Source organism: Marmota flaviventris, chromosome 1 (genome assembly GCF_047511675.1).
Source record: "Marmota flaviventris isolate mMarFla1 chromosome 1, mMarFla1.hap1, whole genome shotgun sequence".
Classification (NCBI taxonomy): Eukaryota; Metazoa; Chordata; class Mammalia; order Rodentia; family Sciuridae; genus Marmota; species Marmota flaviventris.
In genome coordinates this window covers 151,820,605-151,842,327 of record NC_092498.1, presented here as the reverse complement: position 1 = coordinate 151,842,327, position 21,723 = coordinate 151,820,605, and positions in this window count along the sequence as shown.

Genomic DNA, 21,723 nt, shown 5'->3' with positions numbered 1-21,723 from the left:
CCTAACCCTAAAACTAGCCCTCACTGTAACCCTAGCCCTAACATTAGCCCCAGCCTTTACCCTAATCCTAACCCTAACAGTAACCCTAGCCCTAATCCTAGCCCTAAACCTGGCCCTAGCACAAAACCTAACTATAGCCCTGACTCTAGCCTTAGCCCGAACTCTAACCCTAGCTCTAAACTTAACTTTAAACTAATCCTAACTTTAACCCTAACACAGACTCTAACCTTTACCCAACCCTGACCCTAATACCAACCCGGACCCGAACCCAACCCTGACCAAAAGCGTAACACTAACCCTAACCTTAACACTGAACCTGACCATAAACCTATCCTTAACCCTAAACCTAATCCTAATGCCAAACCTAACCCTAAACCTAAACCTAACCATAACCGTAACCATAATGCTAAACCTAACGCTAACAGTAACCCTAAATTTACCCTAACCCTAAACCAACACTTTACCCTAACCCTATCCCTAACACCAACTCTAGCTGTAGCCCTAGTCCTAGCACTAACTCTAGCCCTAGTCTTAATCCTAGCTTTAATCCAAGCCCTAGCTCTAGAATCAAACCTAACCCTAACCCTAACTGTAATCCTAAATCTAATCCTAAAATTATACATAGCCCTAAACCTAAATTTAGACCTAATTCTAGCCCTAACCCTAACCCTAACCCTGACCTGAATCCTAAGCTTAACCTTAATGCTGACCCTAACCCTAACCTGAACTTTTACTCTAACCCTAATCCTAACCCATACCCTAAACCTAGCCCTAGACCTAACTTTAGCCAAAGCCCTAGTTTTAGCCCTAATCCTACATCTAGTCCTAACCCTAGCCCTAGACCTAGTCCTAACCCTAACTCTAATGCTAACCCTAGCCCTAAGCCTAGACCTAGACCTAAAACTAACCCTAGCCAAAATTCGAGATCTAACCATAAACCTAACCCTGTCCCTAACCCTAACCTTAAACCTAACCCTTATTCTAAACCTATCCACAACCATCATCTTGAACCTGAACCTAAAACTTTCACTTACAAAAACCCTAACCCTAACCCTAACCCTAACCCTAGCCCTAACACTAACCCAAGATCTAACACTAGACCTAACCCTAGCACTAGCCCCAAACCAAACCCTAGCACTAGCCCTAATCCTAACCCTTAACCTACCACAAACCCTAAACCTAAACCTAGACCTAATCCTAACTCTACCAGTACTCCTAAACCCAGCCCTAGCTTATCCCGATAATCTTTCCCTGAATCTATCCCTAGTCTTAAACCCAATCCTAGCCTTAACCATAACCCTATCCCTAACCCTAATCAGAGTTGTAACCCTAGACCTAACCATAGCCTTAGCCCTAATCTTAACACTAACCCTAAAACTAATGCTAACCCTTAACCTACCCAAACCTTAACACTAGCCCTAAATCTAGACCTAACCCTAGCCGTAGTCCCAAACCTAGCCCTAACTTTAACCCTACACCTAGATCAAACCATAAACCTAACCCTAACCCTAGCCAAAACCCTAGCCCTAGACCTAACTCTAGCCCTAGACCTAGTCAAAGCCCTAACCAGAGCCCTAGTCCTAATTCTAACCCCAACCTTAGCCCAAGACCTAGCCCTAATTCTAACCCTAACCATATTCCTAGCCCAGACCCTACCTCTAAACCTATCCCTTACCCTAACCCTAAACGTAGCCCTAAGACTAGGTCTAACCCTAACTCTAATACTAACCCTAATGCTAAGCTTAAACCTAACCCTAACTCTAAACATTAGCCTAAACCTAGACCTAATCATAACCCCAGCACTAAACCTGGCCCTAGCCCAAACCCCAGCCCTAACCCTAGCCCTAAAACTAATGCTAACCCTTAACCTACCCAAACCTTAACACTAGCCCTAACCCTAACTCTGACCCTACCACTAGCCCTAAACCTGACCATAACCTTAAGCCTAACCCTAACACTAGCTCTAGCCCTGACTCTAACCCTAAACCAAAACCTAGTTTGCTAGCCCTAGCCCTAGCCACAACACTAACCCTAACCCTAACTCTAGCAGTAATTCTAGCCCTAGACCTAATCCTAACCCAAACCCTAGCCTTAACTCTAACCATAATCCTAGTTCTAGGCCTAAACCTAGCTCTAACAGTAGCCTTAACCCTAACACTAACTGTGGCACTAACCCTAACCCTACACAAGCCCTAACCATAGTCCTAGCCCCAATCCTAGCTCTAACCCTAACCCTAAACCTAACACTAACCCTCATCCAAAGGCTGACCGTAATCCTAAGCCCTAACACTAGCCCTAATCCTAACTCTAGCCCTATCCCTATCCCTAAACCTAAATATAGGCCTAATCCTAGCCAAAGCCCTAAACCTAACCCTAGCCATAATCCTAGCCCCAAACCTAAACCTAATCCTCAACCAAAAATTAAACCTAGTCCAAATGCTAGCCCTAGCCCTAGCCACAACACTAACCCTAACCCTAACCCTAGCAGTAATTCTAGCCCTAGACCTAATCCTAACCCAAAACCTAGCCCTAACTTTAACCATAACCCTAGTTCTAGGCCTAAACCTAGCTCTAACAGTAGCCTTAACCCTAACACTAACCCTGGTACTAGCCCTAACCCTACACAGGCCCTAACCATAGTCCTAGCCCTAATCCTAGCTCTAACCCCAACCCTAAACCTAACACTAACCTTCACCCAAAGGCTGACCCTAACTCTAACCCTACCACTAAATTTTACTTTAATCCTAAACCTAACACTTATACTAAAATTAGTCCTAACCCTAAACCATACCCTAAATGTATCCCTAGCCCTAACCCTAGCCCTAGCCCTAACCCTAGATCTAACACAAACTCTAAATCTAAACCTAACCCTAAGACTAAATATAACATTAATTTATGCGTGTTGATTTTATATCCTGCCACTTTGCTGAATTCATTTATTAGTTCTAGTAGTTTTTTTGTAGACCCTTTTGGGTCTTCTAGGTATAGAATCACGTCATCTGCAAATAATGATAATTTAAGTTCTTCCTTTCCTATTTTTATGCCTTTAATTTCTTTCGTCTGTCTAATTGCTCTGGCCAGTGTTTCGAGAACTATATTGAATAGAAGTGGTGATAGAGGGCATCCCTGTCTTGTTCCAGATTTTAGGGGGAATGCCTTCAATTTTTCTCCATTGAGAATGATGCTAGCCTGAGGCTTAGCATAGATAGCTTTTACTATGTCGAGGAGGTGAAGGATTTATACAATGAAAACTACAAAACCCTAAAAAGAGAAGTAGAAGAAGATCTTAGAAGGTGGAAAAATATACCCTGTTCATGGATAGGCAGAACTAACATCATCAAAATGGCGATATTACCAAAAGTTCTCTATAGGTTTAATGCAATGCCAATCAAAATCCCAATGGCATTTCTTGTAGAAATAGATAAAGCAATCATGAAATTCATATGGAAAAATAAAAGACCCAGAATAGCAAAAGCAATTCTAAGCAGGAAGTGTGAATCAGGTGGTATAGCGATACCGGATTTAAAACTATATTACAGAGCAATAGTAACAAAAACAGCATGGTACTGGTACCAAAACAGGCGGGTGGACCAATGGTACAGAATAGAGGACACAGAGACTAATCCACAAAGCTACAACTATCTTATATTTGATAAAGGAGCTAAAAGCATGCAATGGAGGAAGGATAGCATCTTCAACAAATGGTGTTGGGAAAACTGGAAATCCATATGCAACAAAATGAAACTGAATCCCTTTCTCTCGCCATGCACAAAAGTTAACTCAAAGTGGATCAAGGAGCTAGATATCAAATCTGAGACTCTACATCTGATAGAAGAAAAAGTTGGCTCCGATCTACATATTGTGGGGTCGGGCTCCAAATTCCTTAATAGGACACCCATAGCACAAAAGTTAATAACAAGAATCAACAAATGGGACTTACTTAAACTAAAAAGTTTTTTCTCAGCAAGAGAAACAATAAGAGAGGTAAATAGGGAGCCTACACCCTGGGAACAAATCTTTACTCCTCACGCTTCAGATAGAGCCCTAATATCCAGAGTATACAAAGAACTCAAAAAATTAAACAATAAGAAAACAAATAACCCAATCAACAAATGGGCCAAAGACCTGAACAGACACTTCTCAGAGGAGGACATACAATCAATCAACAAGTACATGAAAAAATGCCCACCATCACTAGCAGTCAGAGAAATGCAAATCAAAACCACCCTAAGATACCATCTCACTCCAGTAAGATTGGCAGCCATTATGAAGTCAAACAACAACAAGTGCTGGAGAGGATGTGGGGAAAAGGGTACTCTTGTACATTGCTGGTGGGACTGCAAACTGGTGCGGCCAATTTGGAAAGCAGTATGGAGATTCCTGGGAAAGCTGGGAATGGAACCACCATTTGACCCAGCTATTGCCCTTCTCGGACTATTCCCTGAAGACCTTAAAAGAGCGTACTACAGGGATACTGCTACATCGATGTTCATAGCAGCACAATTCACAATCACTAGACTGTGGAACCAAACCAGATGCCCTTCAATAGATGAATGGATTTAAAAAATGTGGCATTTATACACGATGGAGTATTATACAGCACTAAAAAATGACAAAATCATGGAATTTGCAGGGAAATGGATGGCACTAGCGCAGATTATGCTTAGTGAAGCTAGCCAATACCTAAAAAACAAATACCAAATGCCTTCTTTGATATAATGAGAGCAACTAAGAACAAAGCAGGGAGGAAGAGCAGGAAGAAAAGATTAACATTAAACAAATACATGAGGTGGGAGGGAAAGGGAGAGAAAAGGGAAATTGCATGGTAATGGAGGGAGATCCTCATTGTTATACAAAATTACATATAAGAGGTTGTGAGGGAAATGGGAAAATAAACAAGGAGAGAAATGAATTACAGTAGATGGGGTAGAGAGAGAAGATGGGAGGGGAGGGGAGGGGAGACAGTAGAGGATAGGAAAGGTAGCAGAATACAACAGTTATTAATAGGGCATTATGTAAAAATGTAGATGTGTAACCAACGTGATTCTGCAATCTGTATTTGGGGTAAAATTGGGAGTTCAAAACCCACTTGAATCAAATATGAAATATGATATGTCAAGAGCTTTGTAATGTTTTGAACAACCAATAAAAAAAGAAAAAAAACTTAAAAGTGATTATAAAATTGTTGATATGTACATTTTCTTTGATTCTATTAAAACCAACCTCATTATTTGCACAAAATAAATAAATAAATAAATAAATATAACATTAATCCTAACCATTGACCTGACCCAAGCCATAACATTAACCCTAATCCTAACACTGACCCTAACCCTAACCATAACACTAAATTTTACCCTAACCCTAACCCTAACCCTGGACTTAGTCCTAACCCTTATCCTAACCCTAAACCTAAACCTAACCCTAGCTCTATCCCTATTCCTTGCCCTAAACTTAACATAAGCCCTTGACTTAACCCTAACCATCACCCTACTCCTAAACCTAGCCCTAAACCTAGCCTTAAACTAGGCCCACCCCTAACCCTAAGCCTCAAACTAAACCTAACTCAAGCCCAAATCCTAGCCCAAGCACTAAATTTATTCCTATACCTGTCCCTAGCACTAACCCTAACCCTAACACTAACACTAACCCTAGCACTAACCCAAGCACTAAACTTAGATGTAATTCTATCCTTAACCCTAACCCTAACCCTTATCTTGACCTGGACCCTAACACCAACCCTGACCATAACCCCGATGCTGACCTTAACCCTAACCTTACCCATAACCCTAAACCTCACCCTGACCCTAACACTAACCATAAACATACCCAATGCTAACTATAACCCTAACTTTTACCCTAACCCTAAAACTAACCCTTTATGCTAATCCTATCTCTAACACTAATTCTAGCCCTAGCCCTAGTCCTAGCACTAATCCTATCCCTAGTCCAAATCCTAGCTATAACACAAGCCCTAGGACAAGTAATAAACCTAAAACTAACCCTAACCACAATCCTAAATCTAACCCTAAAATTATACCTATTCGTAAACCTAATCTTAGACCTAATTTTAGCCTAACCCTAAACATAAACTTGACCTAACACTAGCCCTGACCCTGACTCTGACCCTAACATTATCCCTAGCTCTAAACCCTAAGATTAACCCTAATACTGACCCTACCCTAAACCTAACCCTAACTTTTACCCTAACCCTAACCTAACGCTTACCTTAACACTAGCCCTAGACCTAACTCTAGCCCAAGCTCTAGTCCTAGCCCTTACCCTAGCCATAGCCATAGCCCTAATACTAATCCTAACCCTAACCCTAGCCCTAAACCTAATCAGAGGTGTAACCCTACCCCTAACCCTAGCCTTAGCCTTCACCCTAATGCTAACCCTAGAACTAACCCTAAACCTAAAACTACCCCAAACCCTAATACTAGCCCTAACCTTAGACCTAACCCTAGCCCAAACCCTAACCCTAAACCTAACACAAACCCTAACTCTAAACCTAGCCCTAATTCTAACTATACCTGTAACCCTAAACCCAGCCCTAGCCTAACCTGATAACCTTTCCTTAAATCTATCCCTAGTCTTAAACCTAATTCTAACCTTAACCATAACCCTGGTGCTAACCCTAACCAGAGGTGTAACACTAGGCCTAACCTTACCCTTAGCTCTAATCCTAACACTAGCCCTTGACCTAACACTAACACTTAACCTACCCCAAACCTTAACACTAGCCCTAAACCTAGACCTAACCATAGCCATAGGCCCAAACCTAATGCTAAATATAGACCTAGCCCTAATTTTTAACCCTACAACTAGCCCCAACCATAAATCTAACCCTAACCCTTGTCCAAACCCTAGCCCTAGACCTAATTCTAAGCCTAGACCTAGACCTAGCCCTAACCTGAGCCCTAGTCCTAATTGTAACCCTAACCATAGCTACCTAGCCTTAATCCTAACCCTAACCCTAACCCTAGCCCTAATCCTAACTCTAACCTAACCCTAAACCTAGCCCTAATCCAAGCTCTAACCCTATCCCTTACTCTAAACCTAAACATAGCCCTAAGCCTAGTTCTAACCTAACCCTAACCCTACCAGTAGCCCTAAACCTAGATCTAACCCTAACTCTAACATTAACTCTAACTCTAAGCTTAGACCTAACCCTAATTCTAAACATAAGACTAAACCTAGACCTAACCATAACCCCAGCACTAAACCTAGCTGTAGCCCAAACCCCAGCCCTAACACTAGCCCTATCCCTAACTCTAACCCTAGCCCTAACCCTAGCCCTATCCCTAAAACTAACTCTAGGCCTAACCCTAGCCAAAGACCTAACCCTAACCCTAGCCATAATCCCTGGACTTAGTCCTACACCTTACCCGAACCCGAACCCTAACCCTAAACCTGACACTGAACCTAACCATAACCCTAACACTAATGCTAACCCTGACCCTAATCCTGAACCTAACCCTAATGTTCACTCTAACCCTAAACCTAATCCTAAATTTTGCCCTTACACTAAACCTAACTCTTTACCCTAAGCCTGTTTCTAGCACTACCTCTGGCCCTAGCCCTAGTCCTAGCACTAATCCTAGCCCTATTCCTAATCCTAACCCTATCCTAGCCCTAGCCCTTTCTCTAAACCTAACCCTAAACCAAGCCCTAACTCTTACCCTAACCCTACCTTTTAAATTCCCCCAAACACTTACCCTAGATATAACCCTAGACCTAAACCTATCCCTAGGCCCAAACCTAACCCTAAACCTAGAACTAACCCTAGCCTTAACTTTAACCCTACACCTAACCACAACCTTAAACCTAAGCCTAACCCTAGACCTAAAATAGCTATACACCTAACTCTAGCCCTATATCTAGCCCTAACTTGAGCCCTGGTCCTGATTCTATTCCTAACCCTAGAACAACCCTAGCCCTAACACTCACCCTAGCACTAACCCTAATGCTAGCTCTAGCCCTAAACCTAGCTTTAAACCTGTTCCTTTCCCCAACCCTAACTCTAGCCCTAACCCTAGCCATAACCATATCCTTACTTCTAACCCTAAATATAACTCTAACCCTAACCCCAAGCCTAAACCTAAACCTAACACTAACCATAGCCATAAACCTAGCCATAACACTAACCCTAACCCTATCACTGAACCTAACCCTAACCCTAAACCTAAACCTACATTTTGCCCTAAACCTAAACTTAACCCTTACTCTAATCCCAATCCTAGCCCTAACTCTATCCCTGGACATAGTCCTAGCCCTAACCCTAACCCTAACTCAAATCCTAAATCTAAACCTAGTCTATTCCGAGCCCTAGCCTAAACTTAACCATAGCCCTAGCTTTAACCATAACCCTCAACCTAACCCTTAACCTTGCCCTAACCCTAACACTAAAACTAGCCCTAACCATAGCCCTAGCTCCAAACCTAACTCTAGCCCTAACCTTAGACCTAGCCCTAACTCTAAGCCTAGACCTAAACCTAAACCTTAAACTAAACCTAACCCTAACACTAACCCTGATCCTAACTTCAACCCTTAACATAACCCTGACCCTGATCCTAATAAACCTGACCCCTGACCCCTAACCATAACCCTAACCCTAATGCTAAAACTAATCCTAACTTTTACCCTAACCTTAAACCTAATCCTTTATCATAACCCTACTAGTTCTAGCCTAAGTCCTAGCAATTATCTTAGTGCTAGTCCTAATCCTAACTATAACCCAATCCCTAGCCCTAGTACTAAACCTAACCTTAACCCTAACCGTAATCTTAAATCTAACCCTAAAATTATACCTAGCCCTAAACCTAATCGTAGCCCTAATTTTAGCCCTTACCCTAACCCTAAAACTTACCTTAATCTTAATCTTAACCCTACTGCTGACCTTAACACTAAAGCTAACTCTAACTTTTACACTAACCCTAAACCTAACCCTTACCCTTACCTAGCCATAGACCTAACTCTAGCCAAAGTGCTAGTCCTAGCCATAACCCTACCCCTAGTCATAAACCTAGCCCTAACTTTAGCCATAACACTAACCTTAGCCATAACACTAACACACTAATTCTAACACTAGTTATAACCCTAACCAGAGGTGTAACTCTAGCCCTAAACCTAGCCTAAGTCCTAACCCTTATGCAAGCCCTAGACCTAACACTAAACCTTAGTGTACCACAAAACCTAACACTAGCCTTAATCCTAGACCTAACACTAGCCCAAACAAAACCCCAAACCTAACACTAACACTAGCCTTAACCCTAGCCTAGCCCTAGCCAAACCCTAACCTAGCCTTAGACCTAGCCCTAACCCTAACTCTACAACAAACCCTAACCCTAAACCTAGCCCTAACCTTAACTCTACCTCTAACCCTAAACTCATCCCTAGACTAACACGATAACCTTTACCTAAATATTTCCCTAGCCTTAAAACTAATAGTAACCCTAACCATAACCCTAGCTCTAACCCTAACCAGAGTTGTAAACCTGGCCCTAAACCTAGCCTTAGCCCTAACCCTAACCCTAGACCTAGACCTAACCCAAACCCTTAACCTACCCCAAACCCTAACACTAGCCATAACCCTAGACCTAACCCTAGCCCTAGGCCCAAACCTAACCCTAAACCTAGACCTAGATCTAGCCCTAACTTTAAAAATACACCTATCCCCAACCATAAACCTAACCCTAATCCTAGCATGAAGCCTAGCCCTAGACCTAACTCTAGCCCTAGAACTAGTCCTAGCCCTAACCTGAGCCCTAGTCCTAATTCTAAACATAACCCTAACCTGAGCCCTAGCCCTAACCCTATCCCTAGCCCTAGTCCTAACCATAGCTCTAACCCTATCCTTTAACCTAACCCTAAACCTAGCCCAACCCTAGTTCTAACCCAGGCCTAAGCCAACCCATAGCCCTAACCCTAGATCTAACCCTAACTATAAAACTAAACCAAACCATAAGCCTAACCCTAACCCTAACTCTAACCATAAGTCTAAACCTAAACCTAACCCTAACCCCAGCCTTAACCTAACAGTAGCCTAAACCCCAGCACTAACCCTAGCCCTAGGTCTAACACTAGCCCTAGCCCTAACTCTAACCCTAGCCCTAACCCTGGCCCTAACCCGAGCCCTACCCCTAAACCTAACTCTAGGCCTAACCCTAGTGAAAGCTCTAACCCTAAATTTAGCCATAATCCTAGCCCCAAACCTAATCCTTACCTTCAACTGAAAACTAAACCTAGCCCAAACACTACACCTGGCCCTAGCCACAACTCTAACCCTAACCCTAACTCTAACACTAGCAGTAATTCTAGCCCTAGACCTAACCCTAACCCCAAACCTAGCCCTAATTTTAACCATAACCCTAGTTTTAGGGCTAAACCTAATTCTAACAGTAGATTTAACCCTAAGGCTAACCCTAATCCTGACCCTGACTCTGAATTAACACTAACCCTAGCTCTAAACCTGACCCTAACCCTAAACCTAAACCAAACACTAGACCAAGCACTAAACCTAATTCTAAAACTATTCTTAACCATAACCCTCACCACAAGATTAGCCCTAGCCCTAATTCTAGCCCTAACCCTAACACTACCCTAACCCGAATCCTAACCTAAACATTTGACCTAGCCCCAAATATAACTGTAGCCCTAACTCTCACCCTGGACTTACTCTAACCCTAGCCCTAAACTTAAACCCTAAACTAAACCTAATGCTTACCTAGCTTTAAACTGAACCTAACGCTTACCCAACCATGACCCTAATCCTGACACTCACCATAACCCTGACTCTAACCCTAACCCTAAACCTGACCCTGATCCTAACCCTAAACCTAACCATAACTCTAATGCTAATGCTAACCCTGACCCTAACCCTGACCCTAACCATAATGCTCACCCTAAACCTAACATAGCAGTAATTCTAGCCCTAGACCTAATCATTACCCAAACTCTAGCCCTAATTTTAACCATAATTCTAGTTCCAGGCCTAAACCTAGTTCTAACAGTACCCCTAACCCTAACCTTAACCCTGGCCCTAACCCTAACCCTAAACAAAGCCCTAACCCTAGTTATAGCCCTAACCCTAGCTATAACCCTAACACTAAACCTAACCCTCACCCAAAGGCTGACCCTAAACCTAACCCTAACAGCTTATGTCCAGATTTCCAGAGTGGTAAGCAGTATGGAGATTCCTCAGAAAACTTGGAATGGGACCACCATTTGACCCAGTTATCCCACTCTTCTGCATATACCCAAAGAACTTAAAGTCAGCATACTAGAGTGACACAGGCACATCAATATTTATAGCAGCTCCATTCACAATAGCTAAGCAATGAAACCAACCTAGGTGCCCTTCAACATCAACAGATAAATAGATAAAGAAAATGTGATATATATATATATATATATATATATATATATATATATATATATATATATATATACACATACACACACACACATATATACATACATATACATACATACATACATATATAAACATACATACATACGATGGAATTTTACTCAGTCATAAAGAAGAATGGAATTATGGCATTTGCTGGTAAATGGATAGAACTGGAGAATATCATGCTATGTGAAAAAAGCCAATCCGACAAAACCAAAGGCTGAATGTTCTATCTGATATGCGGATGCTAACAGATGATAAAGGTGGGGGAGGGAAGAATAGAAGTTCATTGGATTAAACGAATGGGAATGAAGGAAGGGAGGAGGGATGGGAATAAGAAAGACAGTACAATGAATTGAACATAACTTTCTTATGTTCATTTATGAACATACGACCAGTGAACCACCACATCACGTACAATCACAGGAATGGGATCCTAGTTCGAATAAGTTATACTCCATGTATATATTATAACATGTCACAGTGTATACCTAAAAAGAACAAATTTAAAAAAAAGAAATTCTGGAACTAAAACATACAATATCTGAAATAGAAAACTTACTAGCTAAACTCAGATGACAACAGCAGAACTGAGATGACTAAGGGAGGTGTCAGTGAAATTTAATTTTGCTCTTAAAAATATTATAATAGGAGGCCAGGGTTGTGGCTCAGTGGTAGAGATCTTACTAGCATGCTTGAGGCACTGGGTTCAATTCCCAGGACCACGTAAAAATAAAAAAATAAAATAAAGATATTTCTCCATCTACAACTAAAAAATTTTTTTTAAATCTTAAAAATATATTATAATAGTAAGATAAAAAGAGAAGCCATACAATGGAAAAATTATTCCACATACATAATATATATATAACATGCATTCTATAATATAAAAATATTATGTACGTATAGTCTGGCAAATGTCAAATATCTGAATATGTGAAGAATTCAAGCCATTTACATAAAGAATGACATTGACAGAATCCTCTTTAGTCACTGAAAAGGATGTGATTCATTAGCATGTATTAACATGAAGAGATCACTAAACCACGTTATTCCAGAAGACAAAAACAAGACAAAACAAAAGCAGGAATCATAAAATGTGTGTAGTATGATATAATTTGAGCAGGACTGTGGGGCATTTAAATATATATACGAATATATTGCACGGATAGGAAATTGTTCTAGAAACACCCACACAGACTTAATTGTGGTTACTTTGGCAGAGGGACACCCACAGAGAATGTGGGGAGGGAGTTCTACTTTAAGAAATCCATATCGACCTCAAGTCCCAGAGCTTTTCTCCTTTCTAAATAACGCCCAGCAATTTATTATTTTTTATTTTACTCCCAAGTCTTTAGCCCATATGCCATTTATTATTGAATATGGTATGGGATTCTGTCTGTTATCTCGGCATTTGAAAATGATTTTTAATGTTTTAAAACTTCTCCAATCTATTGTTTTAACCTCTAGAAGCTCCTTCTTGCTTTTGCCTTTTTAAATTTGTTTGTTTGTTTTTGTTTTGAGATAGTCCTCCTCTGTTCCCTAGGCTGCTCCTGGTTTTAAGTGATCCAGCAGCATCAGCTCCAGTGCTGGGCATATAGACGTGCCCTGGTAGCACCTGCCTTTACTTTCTGTTTTTTAAAGATAATTCTAGTTGTGTGTTATAGACCTTACTATGTCACCTTTGAGAATACTATTTAGGAATAAAAATATTTTCTCGAATCCGGTTTCAGTTTCTTTATCTCTTCTCTTCTGTGATGCAGGCATTTCTCTAACACACAGTGGTCTGTGGGCTCTAGTCCTAGGTTTGCCCAGCTGGTGGCTGGGTGGGTCTAGGAAGCACATGTCAATGGCAGGCTTCTCAGAGGCCCAGGTAGGAAGGGTTCATCTTTACTCTGGTACACAGAGAGGGAAGAGCTTTAATCTAAGATGCTCCTGCCAGGGCATGTTGCTCATACTCAAGAGTCATTCTGGTATTTTTTTTTAAAGAATATATTTCTTTGATCTTTTGACACCAGGGCAATTTCCAGGATGCCTTTGCTCTCCCCTGGAGGTTCCAGAAGGAGGTGGGGAAGTTGTCTGTTCCAATTTTAATTATCCCCCGATCAGCTGCACATCTCACTTTGGCTCTCTGTTGTAAATCCTTTCTGAGATTCTGACTGACTCCCCATTCTAGAGCTCCTCAGGTTGGACGCTAGGTTGTGACTTTCTCCACTTGGTTTCCTGTATTCTCACTTTTGCTCTTGTTTTTGAATGACACAAATGTATGGATGGTTTTACCTGCCATAGTCCTCCTGCTATTTGTTTTGCAATTAAGGGTTTATTTCAGTCTTATACCTTTGCTATAACTGTAATGTGAAGAGATGGGAAGTTAGTGCACTTTTGCAATTAACCACCTGTAGCTGGAAGCTCCAGAGTTAATTTTTAAACAAAGTGGAGCTGGCTGTTGTTGTAGATAGTATCGTTATGTGGTGGTGACAGGCACGCAGGAGAAAATACCAAAATAATTTTTGAAACAAAGAACTGGAGCACCAAAGGGAACACGTCACTTCCTTGGGTGAGTTCATGGAAGAACAATTTGTATTGATGGGAATGAAACCCTCATTTTAAGAGTATAAGAAGTTAGCGCCCACCCAAGCATGCCAACTCTAAGCTCTCACTCTGGTCCCTAAATATCAGTTGGCACCTGATATTAAAAACCTTGCTTCTGACCACTGTGCCATTTTTAAATTCTTGCTCCTGGCCTTCGTAAGCCTTCCTAGACATTGATCTGAAGCTTGTTTTCTTGTTTTTATTATTGATTAGCATATAGACAAATGCAAGATAGCTCCTGGTTCTACTTTGTCCACTACGAAATAGAGTAAACTATTTGACTCAGCCCAGGGTTTGCCTGCCTTTGTTTTTCCTGGTGATGGCCCAAGACACACAAGTTCTCACCCATCTTGATCTGGCCCCATAAAAAAGAAATGAGGAAAGAATGAAGCAGAGGAGGGGAAGAGAGGAAGAAAGGGGTACATGTATCAAAGTAATAATATGATTATCATCTCCTCAAGGGCAACGGGAATATTTTGTATTTCTTTACACCCCTAAGAACTTAGCAAACCCAATAAGCACTAATTACACTGAATTCAATTGAATAAAGCCTTTCCTACCTCTGTGGTACTTAAAAGGACCAACTGAATAATCCTTTCAGCATACCCACAAGGCAGGTGATTATCAATGCTTCTCATCTTAGATCCTAAAAACGGATCACACATTCTCCAATTCACCAAAGTTATCTCCTAACAGCCTAATCCTGTCTTTTCACCAGTAACATTAAATATAACCAGTGCTTTATTTTTTACTTATTTCTTTCACAGATGTTTATGGAGTACCTATCATGAGCCTACATTGCTCTAGGCACTGATAATATAGCAATAAATAAAGCAAAAAGCAAAAAAAAAAAAATCTGTGCTCGTGGAACTTACATTAGTTTTAGGTATAGGTGACCCCTGCAACACCAAAATGTCAGTTTTAAAAAAAAAGTTTACCTGGGTGCAGTGGTACACATCTATAGTCCTAGCAGCTTGGGAGGCTTAGACAGGATTGTGAGTTCAAAGCAAGCCTTAGCAACATCAAGTAACTAAGCAACTCAGTGAAACCCTGTCTCTAAATAAAATACAAATAGGGCTGGGGATGTGGCTCAGTAGTCAAGTGCACCTGAGTTCAATCCCCAGTACCAAAAAAAAAAAAAAGTCAAATTATCTTAGATCCTTAGAAAAGAATCTTCTGCAAAGCTATAATTGCCTTTTCCCCATGATTGACAATTCTGGGGCTTTCCCAAATAAAGTTGTCATGGCTGGCTGGTGACTTGGGTCAAGCAGAGGCACCAGCACTACTCATATGGGCACCAAATGAGCACTCTAGAGAAAGGAAGAATGGTAATGGAGGCTAACTGTGTTTATAGGCACCATCCTTCAGGAGTGCTTATAGCATTGAATCACAAATCAAGCCATTGACAGGCATTCTGTGGATGCCCACCCATAAGGAGGAGAGACCCGATGATAACTGACTTAACAATGGTGGTGTGCTAACCTGATTCTCAACATGGCTTCACATGCAACTAACCTTAGGGGTCTGTGATCCAAAATAAGACCAAGACAATAAACAGCTCAAATTTTCTGTTATCCTTGCATCCTAACAGAGATTATCAGTGATCCAGTAACAGGCATCTCTATTATCTCATGTAAATTAAATCAGAATTGCTCAATAAGCTAGCCTTGCTCCTTCGGCCTGTCTTACATGCTTCTGACTCCTCAGAAATGTCCAGGTTTAAAGAAACCAATTCAATTTACCCATAGACTTTTAAAAGAATCTTCTATTTTCCTTCCCTATCGTTTTAATTTGTGCCAGTCATAATGTACCCTAAAACAATTAGCTCATAAAATATAGTGGCTCTACAAATTACACCAGCTAACTTTTATCTTTACTTTTATTGTGTTTACTTTCAAAAGCATGAAGCCATAAATCACAAATAATAGAGTTATTTTACTAAAACCAAATGTCACCCTGTTCATTTGGCTCCCAATCATGGCAAAAATAAATGAGGATATGGGGGAAAAGATGAATCAGATCTATAGAGCTCGATGCATTCGCTGTTTCCATTCAGCTCATACCCTGAAAAAATGTTGCTATTAAATTGTAAGGAGGAATATCTGTCAATATAATCTTGGAGGCAACTACAAACAAATTTAATCAAGTGAGAACAAGGATGACTAATAAACTCCAATGAGAATTAAGAAGTTGTTCAAGAAGCAGATTAGATGTTGATGTATTACTTGAAAATATGACCACCGTTTCCCTGAAAATCCTATTCATATCATGCTTTTTAGATGTCTGAATTTTGGCAACAGCTCCCAGAGACTGATTGAAGGTGATCACACAGGTAGAATGCATTAATCTCACCACCCATGATAGAGAGGCAGGCAGGGCCTGGGGTCCTGGCATAGCAGGTACATCAGGCAAGGAAATAAGGGCAATTGGGGCTAGGTTCTCTTATTTCTCTTTGCTTGCTAGTACACAACCATCTGTTTCCATCGGTTGGGAATGAATAATGCAATTAGAGTGTGAGAATTCGGGTGAGTACAGGGAATAGATACGTATTCTGCTTTGATCTGGATACAATAAACTTCCTGCTGTCTTTGAATGCTGGATGGTGGGATAATCTTCTCTCATGATCATGGCAAGTCCAGAAATAACTGAATCATATTTCTAGAAACCTAGGTAGGTCAACATGCAGTACAAGGACTTGTAAAAGAAACTCTGGGCTAGTTCCCCTTGAGGGTCAGGCCCATCTGACAACAGGATTCTCCAAGCATCCAGACTGATGACAAACAATGTGGTGTCCTAAAGAAAATCAGCAAAATGAAGAAGCAACTATGATGTCATGGCATTTACAAGGAAATGATCATTATGAGTACAGTGTTAGTGTTAGGTGGAATCCTTCCCCACCATCTTTTTATTCCCCTTCCCAGAAAGTATGGGTGTACTCTGTAGTGTACTCTGTAGGAGAGACATGTGGTACAGAGCAGCTGTTCTCAACTGTGAAGAACATACCAGCTAGGGGTCTGGTTAAAAAGCAGATTCTGATCTGGTAATTTGGGGGGAAAAGGAGGAGAGAAAGACTCAGATGAGTTTTATCCCTTTTCAGGTATGTTAATGCTGCTAGTACAGAATCATGCTTCTAGTAGCAAGGGTCACGAAGGTTGCTAGGTCACAAGGAGAATCACTCTACTGTCTAATCATAAAGAGCAGAAGGTACTTTCTTTGGGCTGGAGGGGAGAACAGTGGTCACCAATGCAGGGGAGGGTCACACCACCAAGGGGTGCTAAGAGCATAAACAATAGTTCACTGAAGACCTTTAGGGAGCAAAATATTTAAGAGTTCAGGACTTGGGATCAGAATGATCATAGGGTCCATCTTCCTAGCTATGTAATCTGAGCAAAATTGCTCAACATCCCCAAAGCTCTTTCCTCATTAATCAAATGTGACCAACAATGGTACCTACTATCAACGGTTGTTGTGAAGATTAAATGAGATAATGTAGGCATAGCCCTGGTAGCTTATTAGTGCCCAAGCATTGTCAGTATTGGCAATTTGCCTTTAGATATCTGCTCCATCCCCATTCCTGAAATCAACATCACCCAGACATTCTTGCTAGTTAGTTTCCCGTGAAACTCTGCTGACCACTGGAAGATACTGGAAGAAGAGCAAAAGATGGAAGAAAAGATAAGCCACTTTTCCTTTCTTCCTTTTTGCTTTCTTTCCACTCTCTGCCTTCCTTCTCTGGAAGTAGGAGCAGCAGAATCCCAAAAGCCTTGGAAATGGGGGCTCATGGACTGTGACTGCAGCAGCTTCAGAGGGGACAATGGCCAGCCACCATAGTGGCTGACTACCAGATGCTGCATTAGTGGCATGGTTATGGCAGCTGCAGCACAGAAACCAATAATTGACTATAATTCCAGCAGCATCAGCAAGACGGGGCTCCAGAGTGCCTGCTCAGTGACAGTGGTTGTGGCTCTCATAACAGCTGATACTAGTGACACTCTAGGTCTTCTGTGATGTATTAATGTCAATCAATTTCCAAATTAGGGAGCTAAGAGGAAAGTGCTATGTACAGACAGCATAAGCACATGTGTATTTGTGTGTATATGTGTGTATGTATATAGAAGTCAATTCCTTAGATATCAAAATGAAGTTTTAGAAAAGTAAAAACCAACATATGCATTCTGTTTTTCTACATGAATACTCAGGGAAATAACAAGGTTTTTTTTTTTTTTTTTGATGAGGAGAGATACTTTACTTTTGGTGTTACAAGTTACTTTCTGGTTAAATGTTTTAAAAATTGTGTGTGTGTGTGTGTGTGTGTATGTGTGTGTGAATTGTATTTTCAAACATGATTTTAAGCAATGACAAAAATATCCACTTTAATTAGATTCATGTTCTAATTAAAACATGATTATGGATAATCTGCATGGATAATCTGACCCATATGCATCTAACCATCCATCCATCTATGGAGAAAGTGCTTCATAAATATTGAATGAGTGAAAGAATGGGTCAATGAATAAGCTGTAAATGATTGAAAAAGGAAGGAAGATAATGAAGGGAAGGATCAGAAGTTGCAACAGTTGTTATGGAGCCTTCTTGAAGGATACAGGGTATGAATTGAGGTCTTGCAGTTGTTATGGAGCCTTCTGAAAAGGATACAGGATATGCATTAAGGTCTTGCATCACACCTAATTTGGCACAATTAGCATGAATACTAAGGCACAGTAATGGGCAGCAAGAAGCTTCAACACAACCATTACCAAAACAAAGATGGCCGTATCCCACATTTCTAGAACATTTTGTGATCACTACATTGAGACCACCATTACTTGGTTTCCCTCTCTCACAGATTTTAGGACATTATATCCTACTCTGTTGTTTTATTTTTTCGGTCCTCAATATGAGCAAGATTTTTCATTCCTGTTCAAATATTTTGATACATAAATAATGTGATATTAAACAAAATTTGGATTAAAATGAAACTGCCAAGTTTTCTTAACTGGGACTGTTCTAATGGTCAAAACCCAATGTAAGTGTTTCAAATTACAATCAATTTTGTTTTAATACAGAGAGGTTAAATGGGAAAATGTGAATCATGTAGATAAAATAATATGTTAATTTTCTCAGATGATACTGTTAAATGAGAAATCTCACAATCTTCTTGTTTTCAACATAACTTTACATGGAAAAGTAAATGATTTTATCTGTTAAGTAGAATTTTCAAATTTTACTCAGGGAAAAGACACCGAAATTGTTTATCTTTTAACTTATCCTATTTTTTTTTAGAGAGAGAGAGAGAGAGAGAGAGAGAGAGAGAATTTTTTTAATATATATATATTTTTTTAATTTATCGGCGGACACAACATCTTTGTTTGTATGTGGTGCTGAGGATCGAACCCAGGCCGAACGCATGCCAGGCGAACGCGCTACCGCTTGAGCCACATCCCCAGCCCTTATCCTAATTTTTATAGCAATTGTTCCTTTACTTTGAGATATGTCTAGAATTCCTAGATAGGTATATTTAAAGATCATGTAAAATTTGTATCACTTATCAGATCACAAAAGCAAAACTAAGTCCAGATGATTACATAAAAGTAATGTCATAGCATCCAAAGGCCCATGAAAAGACACAGGTACATGTGATTCCATGCAGCGACTATAGGTTTTGAATTTCAAAAAATTTTTGTCACTTCCACTTCTGTGCCACATAATAATATAATATATTATATATATAATATAATACTATAATAATAATATTTCATTATTATTACCGACGTGACAGCAGACACTGAAATTTACCTTACCAGTGGTTAAAAACTCCATGTAAGGTAGTTATATCTCTATAGGAGTTACCTCCATAAAGATGAAGCTCTGATAGAAATATTCTCATGTACTAGGAGACAGAAGAATAAATATCATAAGTCTTATCTTTCCTATTTGTACAAGCAGCAGAAAATATTCAGTGACAAACATTCTTATTTCCATTTGTCACACAATGCCTTTAACAATGTATTATTATTAGCTCATATACCAAGAGGTTGCCAGTGATGTTCTGCATCAGGAAGATGCTTTTCTGATGACCTTTAAATACCACAATCCCAAGTGATGATGCAGAATGATTTTCTTTTATCCCAAGACCTTCTTTTAAAAAATTCAAATGCTTTGGGGGATGTCAGTGGGCCAATGATGCAGTGTTATATCTTTTGCAAGATGTTAGAGGAAGGAAAGGCTGTTAAACCTTGAATGTCAATCGTTACCTTTTACTAAGCTATTTTTACCTTGCTTATTTGTAACATCTTTTCTTGTAGAGAGCACAAAGGACTTTGTGTAAAGGAGTACAAAGGACCCCCATATTCTAAACTATCAAGAGAAGGTGAGATGTTGGGAGAGGAGGAAGGAGCTGTGCATCAATATGAAAGATCTGAAAGCAGATCATCCCCTATGGCGATGACAATTAAGACAAATTTTATACCAGGTTGTCCCATCCATCAGGTGCTACATTTCTTGGATGCATTATGGAACACATCAAACCACACACAAATCAGATTCTCAGACTCCTAACGAGTGACTTAGATACCGAACCAGCTGTCAGTATATACAACCCACATGAGAGCAGATATTTCTTCCACTTCACAGGTGTAAGTCAGATCACATGGGATGCTAAAAGAGGCCCATGTTTTTTTTAAAGATCATTATCTCTTGTCATTTGCCTGTAAATGTGCAGGAAAAACTATTTCCTAGAATTCATCTCAGAGAAAATACCTTGGGTATTTTTAAAAGATCCTTTATTCAATCACTTAAGGCTGAGAAAAGACCCAAAAGGCAAACTGGAGGCAATCTATGATCAATAAATGCTTTCTAAGGAGTAGGGGAGAGAATCTTAGAACTAAGAGGCATTTTGACTACTTGGCATCATGCTCAAAGGAACTCACACATGTTAGAACGGATTCGAATTTTCCCACTTAACAGGGAAGAGTCTAAGCATTTTCTGGGGCTTAAATGGCAAAGGGGTAATATTAAAAGGTGGGGCCTTCCAGAGGGGATAAGGTCACTAGGACTCTTCACTCTTGAACAAGGTTAAGGCACATATGGTTCTATTGGCCCCAGTGTGAACTTAATTTCGGAAATTATCTCAAAAGGAATTTTAAAAAATTCCTGGTTTTCATGAGGGGTGTGGAAATCTAGGAGAAGAACTATGAGCCAAGCTTATAATGACAATCATGAAAAAAGGCAAACAACTTGCAAGTTCATGATGTTTCTCAAAAGCATCAGAAAGCTGATGGTGCTGGAAATCAACCAGCCAACATCTCTAAGCAGGATGATGGGAGGTGAGAACTTGTTACCTGGAATAGATACAACTGGACATTATAAGAAGAACCCACATGGAATAGTTAACGCATTAGTGGAGGCTGGTTGGGGACTGGATAGAGGCTGCAGAATATAGGGGGTGAATATATAAGAGAGTTCATGCTACCTTGCAAGCTTTTCTCACAGATCCTATAAGGTTACTCAAAAAAGACTGGATAGAGTCCCAAGGAAGTATGCCTCTTGGTGCAGATCTGAGACAGTAAAAAAGCTAGCACTGTGGGAGAAGCACATGTCCAAGCACCCTGACCTTCTCTCCTGTCTCCCTTATGGAAATGAAAGCTATAATCTGTGAAGCAAAGGACAAGCAGCTTTTTCACACTGAGAGCAATAGTGAAAACCCACAACACCCTGTG